Raw genomic sequence first — 25,854 nt, 5'->3', positions numbered from 1 at the left:
AGCCTGTTTCATTAATTATACTTCCTAAATATTTAAATTCAGTAACTTTTTGAAACTCCCAATCATCTATTATAAGTGACCCTCTATTGTTTGAGGTACGTGATATATTCATGTATTTAGTTTTATCTGAATTAATTTTTAACCCGGTTATTCTTGTTTCTTCTACTAAGAGTCTAAAAAGTTTCTTGATATCATCTTCTGTTAACACAGACCGTGATAATAAAATGGCAGTCAAATATTTCGAGATTTTATATCCTACCGCTGCTCACAGAATCTGTCGGCGCTCGAACCCTGTCCCACTTCATGAATGTTGTCAACTGAGCTATAATTGACTGTGATTACACATCCTGAGCAAGTTTTTAATTCAGAGAAATCTTCCGAGTTACTTTCACTTTTCCGAAGAGCCTAACTATGCGAGTTACGGTATTCCTGTGCTCACCTTCTGTAAATTATTGACAGTAGGATGTTTGTTATTTTTAACATACCGTTAGGTGAACAAGGTGCATCTACACCAGGCGTTCTCAAGCCGGTGCTCTCGTCGTGCGAGTTAAAATGTGCTCGCGAGAATCTCGCTCGTGTCCACAACTGTGGAGTAACGGTCAGCGCATCTGGCCGCGAAACCAGGTGGCCCGGGTTCGAATCCCGGTGGGGGCAAGTTACCTGGTTGAGGTTTTCTCCGGGGTTTTTCCTCAACCCAATACGAGCAAATGCTGGGTAACTTTCGGTGCTGGACCTCGGACTCATTTCATCGGCATTATCACCTTCATTTCATTCAGACGCTAAATAACCTAGATGTTGATACAGCGTCGTAAAATAACCCAATAAAAAAAATCTCGCTCGTTACCCAAAAAATACTTCAGTGGCCCAGATTAGACGCACAGAAGCCCGACATGTGTTCTTCTGTCAGATCAAGAAAGACCAGGACACTCAGTTAAGAGTAAAACCGCAAAATGGGTATGAACAGGAACATGTACTTATGGAGTTTAATTTTATACTCTTGGCAGAGATTAATAGAAATTTTGGAAAATACAGGGACATCATTTTATTTTTACTTGCATTTTTATTGTACCTGCATTTCTGAATGTACTTCACTCCCACCCCTTCACTAATGTCCTTGCTCCCGTCAGACACACAAACTTACGGCCGCTGTTGCATTCAAAGTCTTCAAGCAGTGAAGTAAACACTGCAGTGTATAGTGTGTTTCAGAAATATGGTTGCGTTTTCTATAGAAGAAAGAACCTATATTAATAATATCGTACTAAAAATTATATTCAAGAAACGATAAATTCAATTTCAGAGAATATGCTTCAAAATGTTTTTAATAATATTCGTAAAGAACGGCAACCATTTTCAGCAACTTGTTTAAAAATTCAGATTAGCTTATTTTGAATTGAGGTGGCTACAAGCAAAGGAATGCTAGTGACATTTGTAATAACATGAGTTAAGAGCATCCAGTGTAAGCTAAGGTATCTAAAATTTTAGTGGCAAAGGGATATTTTAATCTCATCACACATTAAAATTTAAATAAAATGTTCACCGATTTTACGAAAGCTTAAATATTTAAACCCCATTTTCTCAAAAGTAACTTAAGTGCACTTACAGCCCTTTACTTATGACCCCCACAATTTAAATGCACTCTCTATATTGTATGTTAACACCAATAATAAAATTAATATGCTAAATAAAGTAGACATTACATAATGAACATAGCCGCCTGAAAAGTTGAGTTAAAAAAAAAAATGTTACTACTCTACTGTATTTTGATCAATTCCATAAAAGTGATGATCAAACTGAAAATCGTAATGTCTTATTTCCCTACAACATAAATGGATACACTACTTTTCTCTCCTCCTATACCTAGTAAAATTATTTGTTTACATATTGCACTAGCAACATCAAACTCCTGTAATGGAAGGGGGCAACAGTGTTTCCGAGTATAGCCAGGTTAATGTTAAAAATGTTGGTAAAAATAAAGTGATGTCCCTGTACTTATTTTGGAATTGGAGTATTAACTCAGTATGAGTATTAGACTAATTTACAAATAATTAACATTAAAGGTTCGTTGGTAAAGGTGTGGTATGGCCAATAGACAATATCTGTTGGATTAAGACTGTATTTAACACACTTTCATTAAAAACTAAAAAAAAAAACTTGCAGCCCTCAAATTAACACTTTCAAATTATTAGTGAAATGTTAAATTCTCCGTATTTTGAGTTCACTAATGTAATCAGAGTCCCGCGCCGTGGCGTCGCGGTCTAAGGCATCCCGCCTAGGACTCGCGTTAAGGAATGCGCGCTGTTTCGAGTCCTCATGGGGGAAGAAATTTTCTCATGAAATTTCGGCCAGTGTATGTGACCGGTGCCCACCCAGCATCGTGATGCACTTGGGGAGCTACGATAGGTAGCGAAATCCGATTGCGAATACCAGCTATAACGGCTGGGGGGATCATCGTGCTAACCACACGATACCTCCATTCTGGTTGGATGATCGTCCACCTCTGCTTCGGCATGTGGGCGTGAGGCCAGCAGCCGGCTGGTCGGTCTAGACCCTTCACGGGCTGTAGCGCCACGGATTGTTATTATTATTAATGTAATCAAAACACCTGGAATACCATGTAATGTAGCCTACTTGGATATGTATAACAAATTCAAATTAAAAAATCCGAAAAAAACTCAACATGAAATTCGCTATAAAACGACGCAATAGTAATAATTCGCTAATGTATTCATATTTCGCTATTAGAACTCTATTTCGCGATTTGTCGCGATTGTTTTATCCGTATATTATTAATCAGAATCACTTAATTCGTGAATGAATGAATGAAGCCACTGTGTTCCAGGAATGGCTAGGGCCTCCTACAGGAGGGGAAGCTCGGTTGGTATGGTTCACATGATGAGCTATTTCACGTGAACGATATTTACATTCACATCCACTATGTGAGATACACTAGAGTTTGTCAAATTTTAGATCTATATGAGTTTGTTTACTATCTGCCTCCACTCGTTCCTGTTGCGGGCGATGGTTGACCAGTTCCCTCTCAGCTGCTGCTTGAATGTATCTGCCCATCTTCTTCTTGGCCTGCCTTGTGTTCTCCTTCCTATGTGCGGGTCCCACATGGTGGTTTCTCGCGCCCATCTGCCTTGTTGCTGCCTTGCTACATGACCACCCCACTTCCACTTCGTTATGAGGGCTTTTTCTGTGATGTTCTCAAAAAGATTAATAAAGATTTATAAAAATATATTACATATCTATTATGTGGTGATTTTTTCCGCGATCTCCATAAATACACGACCCTGGGTATGAAAATCCTTCATCTTATCATGTGATCACAGGGTTGCAAGGCCGTCACTCAACACAACAAATCTCGAAATCCATGCTAGGATTCGAATCAATGTCTACTGAATTTGTAGATAGAAACGCTATTACTTGATTCTCATCAAAACGTCACTACGGGCAAACCTATCGTTTCACCAACCCTAGCAGTACGTAGCAGCTTCTTTAAACAAACAATAACTTGCACTTGTATTGATGTGCCTTGTGGCCCCGTAACCCTGATTCCTTGGCACTGGACGCAATACTTTCTATACGCTGACGAGAAACAAATAAATAGACTCGCATCATCAGTGAGAGTTTTTTGAAGCACTTCTACTTTCACGTGCCGCTGCAGACAACCTTGCCGTGTCAATGCAACCGTCAGTCGGCCTTTGGCTTTTGGCAAGTGAAGTGCTGTAGCGGCCAGCAGGTTCCTTACCGGCGCGGCGGGAGTTTTCTCCAGAGCAGCGTGGTATGTATTCACGCGACACACTGGTGGGGCATGCAGATTATGTCAGAGTAGTTATGTTTTTGCAAGCACATTGGGCGAAGAAAGTGTAATACGAAGCTCACTCGAGCCAACATCATTATTTTCTATCCAACTTCTATTATTTTATAAGGTAACCGGGGGTAATAAGGCCCACCTAAGGAATAAAACGTTCTTTCTTTGAAATGGAGACGTGTAGCAATTTTTAAATAATGGAATAGCATACTTTTATACTTATCTTATAATATTTTACTTCAAATAAATATTCAAACCGACATAAATGCTGTGAGCAATGAAAATTAACATCATGTCACTGGGCCTTATATCCTGCTGTGACAGATAATAAGGCCCACAATAAAGAATATAAGTACTGAACACAATTTGGGCAAACAAAGTCTTCAGTTTTTTTCCTCAGTGAGACCTACACATTCATCGTGCATCCAACATTCACAAGAGACACACACATGTATATCTACAACAATTTTCTTCGCAGACAGAACACATCCGCGTCCCCTGGATGTTTACAAATCCTGTAGTTGATGGTTCATCCAATGCTCTTTCTGCACTAGGAATTGTCAGTCTTTCGTGTGTTTCATTTCTTGCAAAAAAGATTGTGCTTCAGAGTTTGTACTTTATAGTTCAGGGACTTCTATGAACTTGTGGGCGTTTCCACGTATTTACTTCATGGGCCTTATTTCCTGCTGGGCCAATTTTAATTTATGGAGTGCTCATATGCTCATTAGCCAAAGTTTCACGGTAGCCCCAAACTTCTCAATGTTTATACAATGACGTGCATTTAATATTATATTAATAACACACAGTAAAACGATTAAATATCAACTTAAATTTTACAGAATTTTATGAAGAAAGCAGAAATAATCACACATAACTTGTTGCCACCAGTCAGCTACAAACAAGAACGAGAATCTAATTTTTTTACACCTCACTCAAAATGCAAGAAGAAATAAGTCTTAAGAGCTGTTGCTCTCTTTTGCAAAAGTGTATAACTAATGGCAAAACTAGGTAGTGGGCCTTATAACATGCTGGGCCTTATTACCCCCAGGTACCTTATTAATTCCTTGATTTACAGAGCAAGGAACTATTTTCTTACCGCATCAAATATTATATTAAGCGACAGAATACAAATATTTTTATTTACTATCATAACAAAAAGTACGGTTTTTTTAACGGTATTGCACATAAAATTAGGCCTATTTTGAACACTGTGAAATAAAGTTACTTTGAAAAATACAGAAGATAAACTTGCGAATTCTAAATGAGCCAGTAGAGCAAGTGGAATGCTTCAAATACTTCGAGTGTACTATAAGCAGTAACATGAGCTGCTACCAAAAGTCAGGAGGAGGATAGCAAAGGCCAAGAAAGCTTTTAATAGAAAAAGGAGCATTTTCTGCTAACCTCTGGAAAAATAACTAAGGAACAGACTAGTGAAGTGCTTTGTATGGAGTGTGGCATTGCATGGGGCAGAAACATGAACATTACGACGAAGTGAGGAGAAGCTAATAGAAGCATTTGAAATGTGGATTATGGAGAATGTTATGTTACGTTATGTATTTATTTACACTGCAAGTGGGCAAGCACCCGGTGGCAGCGGTAGACACAATATAAACAATCCACAATAAAATTGCAATACACAATACAATTATACAATACACAGTACAATTATATACACAATACAATAAGAATACACAATACAATTTAACACAATAATCACAATTAATAATAAAACTTAAAATACCTAATTTTACAATACAACCTACATATGTATAGGCCCTACATAAGTTTCAATAGTCTTTCACTTTACTCTCATCTCACTCACTGTAGTGGCACTATGACGCATTTCACTGACACTATAGAACACATTTCATTGACGCTATCAATTATCACTGATCGGAACTATTCACTGCACTGTAAAACTCACCTCGCTTCACTGATACAACAGTTCAAATAAGTCAAATAATTACGCCATTATGCATACTTATAAACAGAACTACATTTAAGCTAAACATTTCTAGTCTAAGGCCCTCTTACACGCTATTAAAAAGAATGGAACGTGTGCAGTGGACAGACAATAAGAAATGAAGCTGTGTTTGAAAGAGTGGGTGAAAAAAGAATGATGCTGAAATTAATCACGAAGAGGCAAATGAATTGGTTGGGTTACTGACTGAGAAGAAACTTCCTACTGAAGGATGCACTGGAAGGAATGTTGAACGGGAGAAGAATTCGGGATAGAAGAAGATATCAGATGACAGACGACATTAAGATATATGGATTATATGAGGAAACGAAAAGGAAAGCAGAAAATATTAAAGATTGGAGAAAGCTGGGTTTGCAGTAAAAGACCTTCCCTCGGGCAGAACACTAAATGAAATGAAATCGCAAGTGTGCTACAATAATTATTGACGTTACAAGATCGTTAAGTAGAACTTAACATGAGAGCATGGAATTTAACTAAACTCGCTGTCGCTCGGTTAGTTATCCACGTGAGCATGTTGAGTTCTTATATTAACAGTCGTGTATTGTACAACGTTTTATGATATTTTGAATCGTATATCTTAAGAGAAAATAAGTTAATTGTATTTTGCATGTTGTTGGAACAGAAATTATTGAGAATTTGTAGATAAAATAAGAATTGTGAAACGTCTTAATCAGTTCTATGATAGGAAAAACGTCATAATCGGTTATTATGGTAGGAAAATAAAACACAAATGTTGACTACAAATGGTTTTGTCTGAGATTAATTTGTAGAAATGGACTGCATTGAAATTCCTAATGAAATATTGGTAGAAGCAGAACAAGAAAGCCAAAGGGCTATAGTCTACCAGAAAAATAGGGAGATCGATATTATAAGGAGCTGTCCCTATTTAATGAATAGCGAAAAAAGAAGGTGGTGAGTGAAATGCTAAATGAAATGGTTGTGTAGCCCATAAAATGTAAAATAAAAAGTGCTGACCCGTTAAGTCGTACTTTACTTACATAGATGCACCTCTGTTAAACAATTTTTACGATTCAAAATATCATAAAGTAACTCAATGGCTTGATCTATTGCATTATATCATTTATCACTATAGAAAAAGAATGCTAATTAATGTACATTCGAAGCGTGTGATCCCAAAACGCGTTAAGTACATTTTTATGAAAGGATTGGGCTACTTTTTTATCCACTGGTATACGGACTGAGAGAGTTTTCAAGTTGCATGCACAGTAACACGACTTTCAGGCAAGAACTGGCGTTATTTTGGAAGAAAACTCTATATTTATAGAGGTCCCAAACATAATCATATTATTGTATAAATCATTTTTAATTGCTTATTTTACGAGGCTTTATCGACTGCTATGGTTATCTAGCGTCTGAGTGAAATGAAGGTGTTAATGCCAAAGTTACACAGCATTTGCTAGTAGTGGGTTGACGGGAAATCCCGGAAAAAACCTGAACCAGGTAACTTGTCCCAAGCAGAATTTGAAGCCGGGCCCGCTCGTATCACGGTCAGGCAGACTAACCGTTACTCCATTGCTGTGGACTTTTATAAATCATAAAAATGGCCAAATGGATTGAGCGAGTTCTGGAATCACACTCTTCAATTGCACTTATTGTGTGCACAAGTTTATTCCGACAGATTTTCTCGGGTTGCTTCCATCACTGAATCAATTTCCTATGAGCAGTGATTCGTAACATGAAACAAATGGCAAAGTCATTGTGATGTTTCCACAGATCTGATAAAATCGATGGCATTCACATTTATCCATCCACATCATATTTATCCATCAATTTAATGTAGAAAATTTCAATAATAATAATAATAATAATAATAATAATAATAATAATAATAATAATAATAATAATAATAATAATAATAATAATATAATACCGTATATTATATCTACTAAGGCCCACACCTGTGGAGTAACGGTCAGCGCATCTGACCGCGAAACCAGGTGGCCCGGGTTCGAATCCCAAATATTTTTCTTCCATCACGTTAATAATGTCAAAACAAGTGCTTACACAAATTTTGGCCACTCGAGCGCAATTACGAGGGCCGTAAAAAATAAGTTTCCCTGGGGCCGTTTACAGAAAAAATACACAATTTAATGGAAAGATTTATTGGAACAGATACAGCAATTGTTGAGCTATTTTTCAACATATTTCCCACCGGAATTGAGACATTTGTCATATCGTGGGATCAACTTTTATATTCCTGTGTCGTATAAGTCAGCAGCCTAGGATCAGAACCATTGTTTGACTGCCGTCTGCACCTTTCTGTAGATCCCATGGTACGACAAATGTCTCAGTTCCTGTGGGAAATATGTTGAAAAATAGCTTAACAATTGCTGTGTCTCTTGCAATACATTTTTCCAATGAAATTGTGTTTTCTTTCTATAAACGGCCCCAGGAAAATTTATTTTACGGCCCTCGTAATTGCGCTCGAGTGGCCAAAATTTATATAAGCACTTGTTTTAACATTGTCATAGTGGGGAAAAAAAAAATAATGTTTTTATCTGCCCCCATGTGAATGTTTGCTAGTCAGATGTTAACAATAGAGTTCTCGTGTAGCTAGCATGATGATCCTATTATATTCGGCCTAAAGGGAACGTTCAACTGCCTCTGAGGCTCAACAGGCACTCCGAGTTCGATCCACGGCCAGGTCGTGATGGAATTTGTGATGGACAGTAAGACGTTACATGAGCTTTTCCCTCGAGGTACACCCCTTTCCCTCTATCATTCCACCAACAATCTCCACCGTCTCCTCATTTCACCAGTCATCTGCAATTACTTAAAAATGGGCTAAATGAAGTCTCGGATGCAGTACGGGTTCCCAATACTGATAAATGAAGATTTTGGGGTTCTGGACTCCGGGTTTTATCAGGTACTTGTCTGAAGATGGGACCTGAGTCTGTAAGGGCTGAGAAAGGATGGTCCACCTGTCAGTATCGGATTCGCGAATACCACCCAGGGAATCTGTAGAACTTGGACAATCATTGCATCAGTATGGAATGGAATTGAATTTAACTGAGGGGGGCACGGATGGCCCAGCATCGCGACCTGTTGAGATCTATTGCGCTAACCCTCGATATGGAATGAGTTGCGTGCCACAGATCCTCTACGCGGACCGCCCTAATCAAATGACTCCCTTAACGACCGGTTCCTATAGCCGACAGAATCCATATACCATTCCTGCTTCGGCAAATTCCCCCAAAGCCCCCTCTGTCGGTCAGGGGCGAAACTCCTCCCCCGAGTAGGTCCATTCTGCCATTGCAGAAGCCATCCAACGTCCTTGACTACATTCCACGAAGGCCGGTCGAGAGAGTCAGCAGCTTCGGGGGGCCGCCTGAAGAGTGATCTGAAAAACCAGAAACGGTTTGATGAGGAAAGGATGATGGGTGAGGAAAGGAAGTGGCGAAGATGAGTGGGGTTCCAATCGCCTCATAAAGTTACCTGATATTCATCCATAGTAGTGAGGGAAAACCCCCGAAAAAACCTTACCCAGGCAACTCGTCCTAACCGGGAATCGAACCTGGGATCGCTGGGTTCGGAGTTAGACTCGCTAACCCCTCAGTCTTGCATATGTAAGGCGTACAATGGATCAAAGTGTAAGAATTGTCCCTGGTCCGTCCCTCGAAAAGCGAATCGAAGCCAAGACAAAGGAACAAGCTTTGATACAGATTTTGAAGTTTATCATCTTCTTAATTTAAATATACCCGTACATAAATAAGTACTGAATAATGACACAGTCTTTTTTCTTTATATTTTTATTCTAAATAAAATTTTAAAGAAGAGCCTAAATTTATGAGGGAGGAAATTAATGTATAGATAAAGTCTTTGTAGAGAGCGACTGTCTTATATGTTCTACTGATTATAAATATCTAAAGCTTCCTCATTGATTTTATAATTAATAATCATAGTCAATGCAATTGTATTGCTCAAGCAGATTAGGGAGTACAGTATATTGGCTTACCTTTAAAGGAAACTTGATTCTAAATTCCTTTGAGTACGCCCATCAGATGAATTCCTTATTAAGTCAGTAAGAAGTACATTCGATTCTTATATCTCCATTGTAATGTTTAATATTTTCCAATATATTATTTAATACGTCACGTATCGTGGAGAACACAAGTGGTGTGAGTGACTACTTCCTACGTCCTGAGCTCGATCCCCGACTCCGACTATTCTAACAGGTTTGTAACGAATCCTACCGAGCTATAATATATTCAAATACCTCACAAATTCCATCTCGCTGGCGTCGAACAACCGCTAACATAGAATGTATAGTATAACAATAAAAGTAGTAATAAAAATAAGAACAACCAAACTTAAATTACTTCAGGTATAAAGTATCCCTTAATCTGACAATGACTTAAGTATAGGCTTATTATTATTGTCATAACCATCATCAAATTGAAGAATCGAGCTTTTAAAAACTTTCTGTTCCCTTCGTATGACAATTATTAACCAACATTACACACTGGAAAATAGAGTGTCAATATTGAACAAGACGTAACAATAATAGTTAAGATAAAGATAAGCCTTTTTATGTCCCTGTAGGGCAATGGCGTCCTGTTAAGGGTTCAGCTCTTATACACCGTGTTCCGCTTATAAGTATAATAAAAGAAATAGTTATAATTTCATAACAATGCATGCAAATGGGTTAAGATTGGTACCATTGTAAAGAGGAAATTGGGAAGTTTTAATCCATTGTTGTTACTTATTTTTAGAAGACTCACGCATGCGCAGATCATTAAATAAGAGAATTCGTATCGTATCTTTAGTCAGTCAGCATGTGGACGCCACAGCAGAAAGCCTTTTGTGTGCTGTCATTAGCAGAACATAGATCCATAATTCGTGTACAGCGCTTCAGATGATTATGCCGAATGATAAACTGGAACGAAAACGCTTTGCAGAAACAATGTTGGATAAAGTGGACGATGACGACACATTTCTAACTCGAGTCTGTTTCTCAGATGAGGCAACCTTCCACGTCAGTGGAAAAGTAAACCGACACAATTGTCGCATCTGGGGGTCGGAAAATCCAAGTGTCGTAATTGAACACCAACGGGATTCCCCTAAATGGAATGTTTGGTGTGGGATCATGCGTGACAGAATCATTGGTCCCTATTTCTTTGCTGAAAAGACAGTCACTGCAAACACGTACCTGGATATGTTGCAACTGTATGCTGTGCCACAACTCCCAGATGGAGCAATTTTCCAGCAAGATGGGGCTCCACCACACTTTGCCAACATGGTTCGCACATTCTTAGACGAACAATTCCCTGCAAGATGGATCGGAAGAGGATCACCGTACATCACATGGCCTGCCAGATCACCAGATCTAACACCACCTGATTTTTTCCTGTGGGGGTTTGTTAAGGACCAGGTCTACAGGACGCCAGTACGTGATTTGGCAGACTTACAAGAAAGAATTTATGCTGCTGTCAACAATGTTACACCACAGATGCTTCATAACACTTGGGTCGAGGTTGAATACCGGTTGGATATTTCCCGTGCCACCAATGGAAGCCATGTTGAGGTTTATGGAACATAAGGTAACAAAAATTCCCAGTTTTCATTCTTTGTAGCAGTTGGTTTCAACTATATACTTGTATTAATTCAGAAGTTATAGCTATTTCTTTTGTTATACTTATAAGCGGAACACCGTGTATATCTAACGCGGCGAGAAGCTCCGCGTTAGTGTGATTATTGTGAACTATTGTACGAGGTCTCTGTGACCTACATGGACTTCAGCTATTTACTAAATGCTATTATAACTTAACAGACGCATATCCAAAAGTGGAGTCTATGAAACCAAACAAGTGTTCAAGAAGTAATATTGTGCCACAGTGCATTACGATTTTGATTTCGGCTGCGGAATCCCTTGGTTGTCCAACAATGCGTTGCGAAATGCAGTGAAACGAAAGTGGGCCAAGCACGCTTACGTGAAATCCAGTAGGTACTTCAATACGCATGTAGTAGGTAAGGATATTAAATAATTTATCACCGTCTGCTGATGTCTTTCTCATAGACATTTTTACGTAATCCTTGCAGTGTCACAATAAACGTAACCTTGATGATCGTTAAAAAAATGTAGCGTAAAATGAAACACAATTTCAATATCTTGCTAATAAAATGTAAAAAGACAAAATGTCTGAGAAAGTTGAATTTGTGCAAAGGACAATTCATGAATAGATTTCTACAATAAATCAACTTAAACGAAATGTATATTTATTTCACTATTTATTCTACTTTCAAGGGTCATGTCTTATACCGACTACTAACTTATTTTGCTCAACGTCATACAGTATATTATTTTATCCTTTCACCTACTCTGACTTCCAGAGGCTTCTCTGATCTAAAAAGAAATGGACTATGTTGCAGAGGCATCTGCAATCTTAATTGACACGTGACAAGCAGAGACATCTGGAGGGAGATGGAAGCGCGATAAACAACTGTCCGGCAAATTTTATTTGGGGTTCAGTAAGGAATAGAGTGCTTTAGCGTAACGTAAATCTATGAACAGGACATCCCAGTCTTTATCTCCCTTCCGAAAGATGCCTTGCAAAGAAATTATATCGCCTCTCGGAAAATTATTGTTCTCAGTTGCGTATAAAATCACGAATTTCAAGTTCAATGAAAATTACTAAAAAAGACAACTAAATTCATGTCAGCCAAAGTGTTATCTACATATACTATTTTGTTTAATTGTTCTTCATCATTTCTATTATGCAACCAAGCTCGGAATAGGAGTTTGTTTGGGAACTACAACCCTCGTACACTTGCATTCCGGCCGTCAGTTGCCTCGCTCACTCAATGATGTCTTTTTACGCCTCTAGATGACTGACTCTAGACTTCAATTTGAAGCCGTGAATGGAAGAACACTTGCACGGCAAAAATGCACTTTGCGTTATATTCAGTAGGGAGAATTGGTACGTTTAACTGGTGTTACTGTGAAGTAATCATTACAATCTACTTTGCTGAAAATGGTCGTATCTTGCAGTTCATGTAACTATACAGACATAATATAAAATAAGCAAGAAAACAAATCTTTCCGTAAACAAATAATTATTGTGGACTTTCTTTAGGCATGTTGTTATTTGTCGTTTAGTCAACTGTCCGAAGACAGGTCTGAACCTCACAACTGATACCAAGAAGACACCATTTATGAGGCAACTAGGCCAGGAAATAATGGGTATGTGTGACCAGTTCCTTTCCCGCTTTCTTTTCTCTCTATGAGGCCGGGCGGGGAACATCACTGTGCACCGCAACCTGAGGTCTATTGTACGCCCCTGGGATAAGTTGCAAGTCCACCGACCGCACCTATGCCGAACCGACCTAACCGCTAACACCCTAAAGACCAGTCCCTCCATCCTTCCAAATCCATGTACCATTCCACGCCAACAGTTCCCCACATTCCCCCCTCAAACGGTCTGAGTATAAGCTCCTTCTCCCGTCGGGAGGGGAGTGAGTTCATTTGCTGGCCACCAGCTACCATAGTTTGACATATCCACGGAGGTCGGCTGAGAGAGTCAGCGACTTCGGAGGGTCGCCGCAAGCGCGATATAAAAACCAAGTAGGCTAAGACAACCAGAATGATAAGGAAATGATAATGAGGGAGAAAAGGAAGTGGCGAGAATGAGTGGGGTTCCATACGCCTGATAAAGTTACCTGATCTTCAGGTGCACATACTTGCTACAATCTTCATTCATATACCTTCTATTTTTCAAGTTATCAAGTAATACATATTGTAAATTGTAAATTAAAATTTAGTTAAATATTTCACCTCTAGTGAAACAGAAAAAATATTGAACTTTGATTAAAAATGTTTGCCATTTTTTTAATGCATATATATTTTTTCTAGTGTTATATATGTGATATTCTTACACCCTATGTCTATTTTGTAGAACACAAGCTGCAGAAAACATTGTAAAAATTTCATATAAATTGATTCAGTAGTTTTAGAAAAAAATGCACTGAAGTTTGAAAAATATCAACTCACGGAAAATTGCACCTTAAAAATAATGTATGAATTACAAGTGCCGCCAAATTTAAAGAAGCCACTTAAAGGGCTCATCTGTTTTAAAGACTAAGTTTTGAACTCTTTTTTAACAAAATAAAAAAATCGAATTTTTGACCCCTAATCACTACCCAGTTCCCTTAACCCCCTTTACCAGACACCATCAAATATATGGAAATTCCTGATTTAATGTATGTCGAAGAGATCTGGACACTGTCGTGAACTAACAAGAAAACAATTCAACCCATTGAAGTGTAGGCCTACTTCTGTAGGTTTATGTCGGGAATAACTGGCGTGATGAGAGAAATTACATCAATACAGGTTCGTGTTCAATGGATACAGAAAGGACAAAAGGCTCGCATCTTTAGGCTGATGAAGCGGCAAAGTAGTCTCTAAATCAGAAGACTCCGTAAACGACTTTTCGATCAAATTTTTGTTCATGTTAAAACTCAACTCTACTATCACCTTTGCTTATCGTTTTATGCCATCTCATTGATGTCGAATAACTCCTGTAATAATTTAGCGTGTCGATAAATAAAATAATGATCATCAACTCGATTATCGCCATATTTTTCTCTTTGTCTTAATAACATGTAGTTTTAAGTGATATCATGTAATTGCATTAGCACCGGATACTAGTTTGTGATATCAGTAGACTATATCAGAATTACAATTATTTTAGTAAATACTTATTCCTTATACTTTAATATTCTTCCAAATACGTTTAATTATAAGTGAAATTGAGTTGAGGAAATGAAGTAACACAGTTCACCAACATTTATGATCACTCTGCCCCGCCGGAAACAAAATACAGTAGTATCTTTAGTAACTTGTTTATAACAGTTACAGAAGCACAAATAAAGTTAGTTTCACGGACGTGTGTGAAACAAAAATGATTGCTCTTTAAAGTTATAAAACTGTTTCCGATGTAGTCTATTAACATATATTTCAGCGTTCATGCGTGTATTCTACCTACTGAGTTACATACGAACTTCACAACACACCGTAGTTGCAGCAGATTAGTAACGGAAACATTTTGATTGTAGATTCTTACTTAACTTCCCTTTAATCACGATCGTGTTTTCTGTTATATTTACAGCTATTGTTGTTAGGTCTTGAAAGTCATAATTACCACACAGAAACTTGTTGCTAGGGAAACCATTCTTCACAGCATGAAACTATACTGAAATAGATCCATTAGAGTGCACTTATTGTATAATAAAATTAATGGTAACAATGAAAATTACTGCATTTGTTCGATTGTTACTGTCTTTTCTTTCCTTCAGTGCCTCAAACTTATAGACGAAAAACTTCCGAGTGTTTTATTTTCATCTGGCACTAATATCACAGTTCTACCCCTATTAATTCAAAAAATATAATCCTCTGAAACCCAACCATGACTTCTGGGATTCAGTGTATTTGAAAACAGTAGGAACATACCGATTTCAAATCTCAAAAAAAAAAAAACTGACTGTCATGAAAAATATAGACTACTGTTATAAATAACATTTTTCAATTTAAATTGAAGTAGGATTCAAAAATCAACACATAGTAATATAGCAGTGTAATACAGTATAAAACATCCCTTCATGACTATGGGAATGTAACAGGAGTCACCGATCTCTACCGCACGCAATGGCTTACCGTTATTATCGGGTCCCTTGCATATAATAGCGTGTTATGCCATAATACTTAAATACACCAGATGCATAGTTACACATATTACTTAACTTTAACTACTCAGAGACTAACAATTTTTTGTACAGAGAAGTGGAAAGATCTCACTTTCGTAAAAAGCAGGAGACGAAGTACATTCATACAATAATAATTGACGTATAGTCCAACAACCAAACAGAAAAGTTTTTGTGAAGGAGACCTACATTTCATTTGTTTATTCTTATCGCCAACACAGCATTCCTTGTAGTCGTCTTCGGTTATAATGTAAGGCTGCTATTGCACTATCACAGGTCTTTGACAAACAATATGATAAAATATTTTATGCTCGACCATGCCGAAATGTAGTAATTATACACCTGGTAGCAGTCCTTTAATGCATGTCATTAAAGCACACCTATTCATTAAAGTTCAGGTTTTCGATTATTCTCGGATATGCAATCGAAAGACAACTATCGAAAAGTCACGGAGGCTGGAAATCCAGAAGGTTATGTTCTGTTACTATAATAATTAGCATTAATTGTAAATAATATTCAAATAAATTCAATTTGTCATCTCGTTTTTCAATGTCCAATTCAATTTCAAGGTTATATCAAGACATGTTTATCTTACTATTATCAAGGTCGTCGATATTCGTTTCCCGGAAAAAATCAATACTTTCGCGTCTGCGCACATCTCACAATTCACTCACATAACAATAACAATAACACAACAATAACATGAATACTTACGAATAATTTCAAGTTAGAAATGTGGTCGAGCATAAGAAGTCGTATGAAACTTGCCTATAATGGTGATTAAGACGCTCGTATGAAAATTATGAAACTCGCTTGCGCTCGTTTCATAAACATCCTCGTATCTTAATTACTACCATTATAGGCTCGTTGCATAATGTACTATTATGCTCGACCATGCCGAAATGTAGTAATTATACACCTGGTAGTAGCCCTTTAATGCACCTCATTAAAGTACACCTATTCATTATAATTCAGTTGTTCAGCCAATGAGAAATCACCATTGTACCATTATAAAACCGCAAGTATCGATTATTCTCGGATATGCAATCGAAAGACAATTAGCGAAAAGTCAAGGAGGCTGGAAATCCAATACTGTCGTAGAAGGTTATGTTCTGTTACTATAATAATTAGCATTAATTGTAAATAATATTCAAATAAATTCAATTTGTCATCTCGTTTTTCAATTCTAAATCAATTTCCAGGTTATATCAAGACTAATCTTCATGTTATTCTCTAGATTATATCAAGGTCAATGACATTCGTGCCTCGTAAGAAATCAATACTTTTGCGTCTGCGCACATCTCACAATTCAGGTCAGTTCCGCTCCTCACTTACATAACCATAACATGAATACTTATGAATAATTTCAAGTTAGAAATTTGGTCGAGCATAAAAAGTCGTATGAAACTTGCCTATAATGGTAATTAAGACGCTCGTATGAAAATTATGAAACTCGCTTGTGCTCGTTTCATAAACAAATATACTCGCGTCTTAATTACTATCATTATAGGCTCGCTGCATAATGTACTATTATCAAATATCTTTGATTAAAGACAAGATTTGGGGTACATTACACTACATACATTTTTTTATAAAAGATTTTAATTAGGAACAAAATTTCTCCTAACACTTGTTCCACAACAGTTAACACGTGTAGTCCACACCTGTGGAGTAACGGTCAGCGCGTCTGGCCGCGAAACCAGGTGGCCCGGGTTCGAATCCCGGTCGGGGCAAGTTACCTGGTTGAGGTTTTTTCCGGGGTTTTCCCTCAACCCAATACGAGCAAATGCTGGGTAACTTTCTGTGCTGGACCCCGGATTCCTTTCACCGGCATTATCACCTTCATTTCATTCAGACGCTAAATAACCTAGATGTTGATACAGCATCGTAAAATAACCCAATAAAAATATAAAAAACACGTGTTCCGAGGATTTGTTGATACTAACATTTACGTGTTAAGTTTATGATTTGTTGATACTAATATTTACTGCGTTAAGTTTATGATTTGTTGATATTCATATTTGGGCGTTAAGTTTATAACACTATGAAAGAAGAACAGTATTATGCTTGTTTAGCTACAATTAGTTCAATTATTAGAATATGCTTGTTATTGAAAAAGAAACCGTAGATTGCAAAACGTAATAGGAGAGTTATCATCAGAAGTTATTGAAAGAGCTACAATGCGAGGACTTGAAAAATTGTACAAATTATGATAAAATATTATTATTACTATTATTACTACATAATATTAATATTATATTATACAAATTATTTATTTACAACATTTAATTTCCTTCTTACTCCGATATTAGAATTTTTGTGATAGCAACAGTCCATTTATATTTGCGTTCCACCATATTTGTTTGAAGGTATAGAAATCTTTTATCAAAAATAACAAGATTCATTTGCATTTTATGAAAGTTTATAATAAACTTTTATAAAAGAAAACCCATTGTACTCTCATATATTTTATAAAAGATCTTTGTCAAAAAACTTTGATAGTGTAATAGCAGTCTTAGCCTTTAGACCTGAGGTTCTCTGGTTAAAACCAGTCCAACGGCTATGGATTTTAATGGGTTATATAATCCTTAGAGAGACAAGTAAAAACTGGGATGCACATATCATAGATTTACGGCGAGTAAAAGTACCTTGTCGCTGATAGAGGATTGTAGACTAACAGTCTTACTAATAAAAACTCTATATACAGACGTTTAACTGTCTTATACTTATACAATGAGTAGAGCTCATTTATACGTCGTGTGTAAATTCCTTACTAATAATCACTACATAGGTCGTGTATAACAGTATAACTGTTACACAGCTGCGTCATAGTTTCGTCATTACTTCATTACGAAAGGTAATAGAATATCTGAGGTTCTCTACTGCATCCGGTAGAGCTCTCTAGTGTGGCGTGTTAAGTATCGATAGTACAACTGGCTCTAATCGATTACCATACTATATTTTGGTCAAAGAGTACAAGCTACAGCAATATTATTCTAATTATTCTGTGCTCTTTGGTTTGTTCTTCTGTAGTTATAATGCAACCATCATCATAAAATGACAGTCGATACGAACAGCTGTTAGAGGGGCGGCCATTTTTTCGCTATATACAACGCTTAAACAAGGGGTTTCGTGTATATAACTACTGCAAAGCAATTCCCATTGTATAGTTACAGCCTGTTTATACGTCCATAGCTTATTCACGGTTTATTAGTAACGTTTTCTGTCTCAATTCTGCATAAGTCACGCATAAAAACTATACACTGTTTATTAGTATGACTGTATATGTTCCGGTTATTTCTGAATTAGAACGATAAATAATCTCTGCAGTTCAAACATTAAATAAAACACTGCTGCTACTGCTCCTGTTATTGTTCCTACTACTACCACCTATATCCGTTGTGAGTAAAGAGTTGGGTCTGTCATTTTCAGCCTATCATCTTTAATGCTGCGCATAGTAGCGGGTAAAATAATATGCTCTAATATATGCTTTCGAATTGTTCGGTAATTTGGAAAAAATAATAAATTCGTTATAATTAAACTGAAACTATCGAAGGACTTACATGCATGATTTCTACTACCCATTAAGTTCAATTTAATCGATAACATCCATTACTAATAAACAACGCGCTGGTAATAGATCCAAACAAGATCATTAATGCTTAGCTTCGCCGGCTGTCCATTATCGTAATGCGAAAATCTTCCACCGGCCACAAACTATCATACATACAATGGAAGTCCTTTTTAAGTGGTCTAGGACTTGCCATTAGTTTCATAGTTCAAGAGCTTATACCCGGCCAGAGGAGTGAAATTTAAGAAAGCGATACAATTCAGTAATATGTTTTCGTAAACCAAGGAAGAAAAACTGCGATTATTGTCTCGTAGATTTACGGCAGCGGTGGCGAAAATGTAATCGTGCGCCGAGCCACTGTGTAACCTGCAGCGTGCATAGCACCTATGGAGGGAGGCGGACACCCGAAGAGGAAGTGAAGCAACTGTGTGACTTATTAACGGATTTTCATTTTCCTTACGTCAAGCACTTAAATATAATTTTATACAGTGCAAGGCTACAAACTAATGTTTAGTATGTGTAACAAAGAAAGAAATGAATAAGAAAATATAGGGCACATTATCACAACCTAAAATTAACTGTCTTCAGAATTTCTCTGCGACAAAGTTTCAAAATCAGGAATTATGTCACTTACTGCCAGTCGTAGTTGATCACGAAGGTATTTGTCTGTCAGTCGTGATCTAAATTTGGTTTTTACTATTTTAATGGTTGAAAATAATTTTTCACAAACGTAAGTTGTAGCGAACATGGCTTCAACAAAGCAAGCGAAAGAACGAAGTTTCGGATATTTATTTTTTGGCAAAGATTTGAAAGTTCAACATTTGTCAAGTCCTTACATCTAGCTTTCATTTGACACCACATAGTAAGTCAGAGAGTTCAAATTGAAGAGCTAACCGCATTATTCGCACATCTGCTGAAGAAGGGTCGACGTACAGAGATGATGATGATGATGATGATGATGATGATGATGATGATGATACCACTTAACCGTTTAATGTTTAATCAGTAACGTGTAGTATAATGCCGTTTTATGTTATACAACCGTTTTCCTCGTAATACTTGTGAACAAATCATACATTTAATATTCTCATCATATTGACAGCAAAAAAAATGCGTCCTCCCATCCTACTTGGAACTTTCGTACATGATTTCGAGAGAGACATATGCCACTCGCAGGTCAGAGGCAAATACAAATGGAACTGAGTTTGACTCCAGTGAGTGAGAGGGTGGGGGTTGGCGGAGGTTAGAAGCAAGCGAAATGCACAGCTATCACTGCGAGCCACAATGTCTCGCGTGTCACGTTCTCGCCACGGCTGATTTACGGTGTCTACCGGCTTGTTTCTGTGGATAGTGTACGCGCTTAATGCGGTCCGTGATTCGATTTCCAGCGTAGGCAATGGAAGATATTTATCTTCCGTCCACGTGACTAGGTATTTGTCCCTTATCTTGTAATTGTCCTGTGATGTTTCCGCGGTGGCTCTGCATCTTGCTGACCACACTTTCAGAGAGTCTAGTATTCGTCCAAATACACCCTCCTCTATATTGCATTAGACTAAGTCGGTTGAAGGAGGAGGTTAAACAATCAGACAAAGAAGAAGATTTACAACATGTAGAAATCCGTGTTCTGAATTCAAGGGAATTAAATAATTAGTTTCACATTTTAGTTAATTTTCCACTACTAATTTGAGCATCATTTTCAAGTATTAAGTTTCAGATGGTTTGTTTCTGTGTCGTTCATTAAACGAAGAGGTCAACATTACAACCGTCACGGTCCTGAAGCCTGTGATTAGCCGAGTGCAAAGTATGGCGACATAGAGCAAAACCGTTAAAAAGAGTCCTTGACATATCCCTGCACAAATACGGGGTTGAGGTAACGTGAAGGTAACAGAATTTGCCTAGTTATAATGCGTTAACAAATATAGCCCATAGCAATGTGTAACTGGGATACACGTATCCTTGGGAGTTCATAAGAAAAAACGCGCATCGTCTACGTACATTACGTAGCAATGATCATCATTTGCTCTCAAGGTTCTTTCATGTTTGACAGTTTCGATCTGACAGAGAGTTGTGAATCAACGGTACAAAATTGTACCAATAGCGTTACTCCTTGGTCACGTGGTCTGTATAGAGCAAGATCTCCATTTAAAATAAAACAAAATAGAGATGATATGTCCTCTCCCTTATACCAGGCATGTCAATTGATGCCCATAGGAGCAAGCTCGCGCTTTAGAGCTCAGGAGAGCCTGAGCGCTTTACAGCGGAAAGGAAAGAGACAGTTAAAGAGATAGTATATGCCGCTTGGTCGAGCTATATTCAGGGATGGCCAGCACTGATTCAATAGATATGGGGAAGAGAACTCATTAAAACTATATCCTTGTTAATTTTTAGATTTGCCTGAGAAGTATAAGTGCATTGTAAGAATGTAAGTTATAATTTTAATGCTCATTTTTCACAAGTTTGATTTTTTTATTGAAAAGAAATATTTTCTCAACTTCTCTTATAGAAAAGTGAAATTTTCAGATATAGGCCTATTTATTTAGTAGCCTTACAGAATGTTTTCGTAAATCTAATATACCGTACATACGTATTACTGAAGATAGTGTATTGAAAATTTTGAAAATATTCGCATGGAAATTGTTTGTAAGGAAATGAGTTAACAAAGCAACTACTGTTACATCACAAGCAGAAGATGCGTGCCCATGTGTTGTAAAAATGTCAGCTCTATAGCTTCTGCAGATTTCGAGAAAATAATTTAATATTCTGATGATAGGAAGTTGCTCACAAATATCACCTTAAAAGCATAATGCGATAAGAGTTTTGTTATGTAATATTAGTTACACTTAAAACAGATACAGTACTTAGGTAACTTTGCTTAGTACAGTAATATTGTTTTGATTAGTTCATTGATTACTTTTGTAAGGCTAAAGATACCATCAATATAAATTCCAACTTATTATGTCATACTCAAATCTCTTTCTTTGGAATATCACTTTCTTTATGAATGATGTGTTTCATCCACTTAATACAGTATAATTTTATACTACTATGGAATTGAAGTGAATATTCCTTCTTAACTCTCCATTATGTTATTAAGATTAAAACACAAGTGCAATATTAAGAAATCAGTGTTAGTACTTTAGTTTTACAGACAATATAGATGATATTAAACAGAAAGAAGCCATATAAAAATAACGACATAAAATGTCACGTTCTGTTTGAAGTTTGTGCACCACTGTTTTCTTAATCCAACAGGTTGCTTATTCATATACACAACCCTTCCTCTTTCCATACTTATTGCTTGCTGCCCGCGCACGACGTCAATGTCAGAAAAATGCGCTTGCTTTGACATCACTGCCTTACATCTCTCGAAGAAGTCGAATAGTCTATCGGTCTTCTGAGTTTGTACCACTCCGTTCAAAAGCGAAGACACCCATCGACGATATATATATATATTTTTTATATGCAGAATGTTAATTTTTAAGGCCAATATAATTGTATTACAACAGAGTTATTCATGATATTATTTATTGAAAAATTTTAATTTAATTTAATTTAATTATTTGTATTGTCATCAACATATTTTATACCATTTATGGCGTACCACCACATTCCTGTAAACGAATTGCACCATAACTTTTTATTACAAATCATTGAGAAATGAATATTCCCCCTTAGAATATTTGTAACATTCTACAGAAACCACAAACCCTTAAATTCGCGAAGTATCCCATAAGAAACAACAGGTTAATAGGCTACGTATGCTATACTTTTAATAGAACAATAGAAAAAAAATTGGTAGGAAAATTACTATTGTACAACATACAAAATACAGTCATTGCGATAGTTGTTTATTTTATTTCGAATAAATTTTATTCAGCTTCCTCCAAGTGAAGGCTGCCTAGAAGATAAAGCTTACCAAAAAATTGTTATAATGAAAAAAAAAAAAAGAAAACAATGGAGAAGAAAAAGAATAAGAAATAGCACAATTAGAAATAATTGGAAAAGACTAAACAAAACATCATTAATTCCAGAAGATACATAGAATTTCCTAGTATCTATTTGCTATTGGGTGATGACAGTCGTCTATTTAGCACTAGTTGAAAGACCCAACTTAAGTGAGCAGATCGCCATAGCTAAGAGATCAATCTATATAACTGTAGAGATGGTTTCTTAGGATTTTTATAGATCCCTTCATTGCAGACATAGATACTTCAGTGACAAGAGTTTGTCCTAGACCAAACTGCTTGCAAAAATGCGCGAATCTTTTTCTGATGGTTCCTCTAGCCCCAATCAGTAATCCAATAACTTCGATCGACGTTAGATGATATTTTTCCTTATAATATGGTATAGTGGGGTCGTATATGTCGCATTTTTCCTGATGTACCTCAGCAGGTTGATTTCCATCCTTACAGTTGGCTCAATTATGAATCCGCTTGTTGATCTTGTCGGGATAGCGATGATGTCAATGCGGCTTGTAGATCCATTTGTGGACAAACCATGGACCTCCTCTTCTACTTTGTAGTTTTTTCCTCGTAGGGCCGATGCTAGGAGGGATCGAATCTTGGTGACGACTATTCCTCAGTAGTTCTCCATGAGTACAGGCTCCCAGAATGTGAGCAAGTGTTTCTTTCTCACTCCGACAATGTCGGCAGTGGGTTACATTCTGAGACCAACCTGGTAGAGCACGTACTGGACATACATTGGCAGTCATCTTAATAGCGTCCTTCCATTCGCTGCTGGTCAATCCATTCGGTTTAGATAGCCATTTATTACCAGGCGTGTATTCTTTATATAGAATGACTCCCTTTCCTTTCTGAGGCAACGTACATCAGGAATCAAATTCTTTGTCTCGTAGGAGTTTTCGTAAAGATGATACGTTTATCTGATCAGAGGAGTCAATATTTGCCAATCCAAGCTTATCCAGACTTGCTTGTATTTCATTGGTCAAATCACGTGTATTTGAAACATATATGTTGTTTGTCTTTGCAAGCAATTTGCAGGCGTTGATAAACTGTAGAAAAGCTTCCCAGCTTGCTTTATAAAGACCAAGTCCTTTGTATTTCTTAGGTGAATAAAGCATATTGTCTGGAGTGTCAGATGGAAGATTTAAAATTTCTTTTACTGTAGTTCTAATCAGAATGTCAGCATCAGAGAGAAACTTTGAAGGAATTCTCTTCATTGGAGTCGTTTGAAAGATGTAAATAAGTGAAGGACATATAAAGGTGGATATGATGAGAAACTTCTGGTATGGCTGTAAAAGAGATGATGTTGCTATAGCTTCCAGCTTTTGTTTCAGTTTGTCCATTGTTGCTCTAGGATCGAAGACCGTTGTAGAACTGTAATTGACACCAAGATATTTAATGGTTTCATCTGGAGTTATGGATGGTATTGAGTGACCCGACAGTCCGACACGGTTTAATAAACTAGTGTGAGAAGTGAAGTTTTGCCAATTTAAGGGTTAAAATACAAAATCCCTGTACGCCTTGGTCACGGACTTGCTCAAAACAAATTATAAATTCAGGATGGATCAACAGGAATTTGAACCCGATTTCGTGGCCAGCAGTGAGCGTCTGTGGTGGTTATTGTGATGATGATGATGATGATGATGATAATGATAATAATAATGATAATAATAATAATAATAATAATAATAATAATAATAATAATAATAATAATAAGGGTTCAACGAATGGGAGAACGACTGGAAAAACTCACTTAAAGGAGCTATATGTAAAAAGTTCTTCCCGTCTGTACGTCAGAGGATGAAACAAAATATTACGCTGACAGCAAAAGTAACCGCCATGATCTCAGGCCATGGAAAAACCAAGGCATACCTGCACCGTTTCGGGATCAAAGACGACTCAACGTGTTCATGCCTTCAAGATGCACAAACAGTAGATTACCTGATATACTCGTGTGTCAAATTGAATAAACAAAGGGATATTCTGAAGCAGGGAATATATAGAAATCAAGATAGATGGCCAGTGTCACATGAGAAACTATTGTTAAAACACTATAAGGGATTCAGAAACTTTGTTCAATCAATAGATTTCACATCACTGTAAATATTGTAAATAGTGAAAAAACTACTCTACTTAAAATTAGTATTAGTATTAGTATTCAGTAGTAGTAGTAGACTAGTTAGATATTATGTTAAAATAATTATAAGCAATTCACCACCTTTATTAAGTCAATAGACTTCACGGCAGTGTATTATATTGCAAATAGTGAAAGCACTACTCCAGTTACAATAGTATTAGTATTAATAATTGTAAATAATTCATCAACTGTATTCAGTCAGCTGACTTTACATCCTTGTAAATATTGTAAATAGTTTACTATTAGTTTTTGTTTTAAGTTCCGACAGAATGTAAAAACAGTGTAGCAACAAATGTGTGTAGTATTGCATTACTGCAATGGAGCATACTGAATAAAAAGAGGACACATTTTTTATAAAAAATAATAATAACAATAATAATAATAATAATAATAACAACAGCTATGTTACCGGTTCTGTATGGTTATGAAACTTGGACTCTCAATTTGGAAGAGGAATAGAGGTTAAGGGTGTTCGAGAATAAGGTGCTTAGGAAACTATTTGGGGATGAGGGATGCAAATACAGGAGAATGGAGAGAGTTACACAACGCAGAACTGCACGCATTGCACTTATTCTTCACCAATTATAAATGGGAACATTAAATCCAGATATTTGATATGTGCACGGCTAGCACATATGGGTGAAATGCGTATCGAGTGTTAGTTGGAAGACC

The 25,854-nt window shown here is 36.9% G+C and overlaps 1 protein-coding gene across 1 annotated transcript in view; it reads left to right on the top strand.

The window, feature by feature from the left end:
* Positions 1-3,644: 3,644 nt before the first annotated feature.
* The window catches only part of LOC138700294 (inactive pancreatic lipase-related protein 1-like), a 133,259-nt gene continuing 111,049 nt past the window's right edge, over positions 3,645-25,854 (top strand). Inside the window, exon 1 of the mRNA XM_069826805.1 lies at positions 3,645-3,784. The gene's annotated coding sequence lies outside the window, so the exon portion shown is untranslated. The remainder of the gene's footprint in view (positions 3,785-25,854) is intronic.

The sequence above is a fragment of the Periplaneta americana genome, chromosome 5 (assembly GCF_040183065.1).
Source record: "Periplaneta americana isolate PAMFEO1 chromosome 5, P.americana_PAMFEO1_priV1, whole genome shotgun sequence".
NCBI lineage: Eukaryota > Metazoa > Arthropoda > Insecta > Blattodea > Blattidae > Periplaneta > Periplaneta americana.
This window is presented reverse-complemented; position numbering and strand designations above follow the sequence as displayed.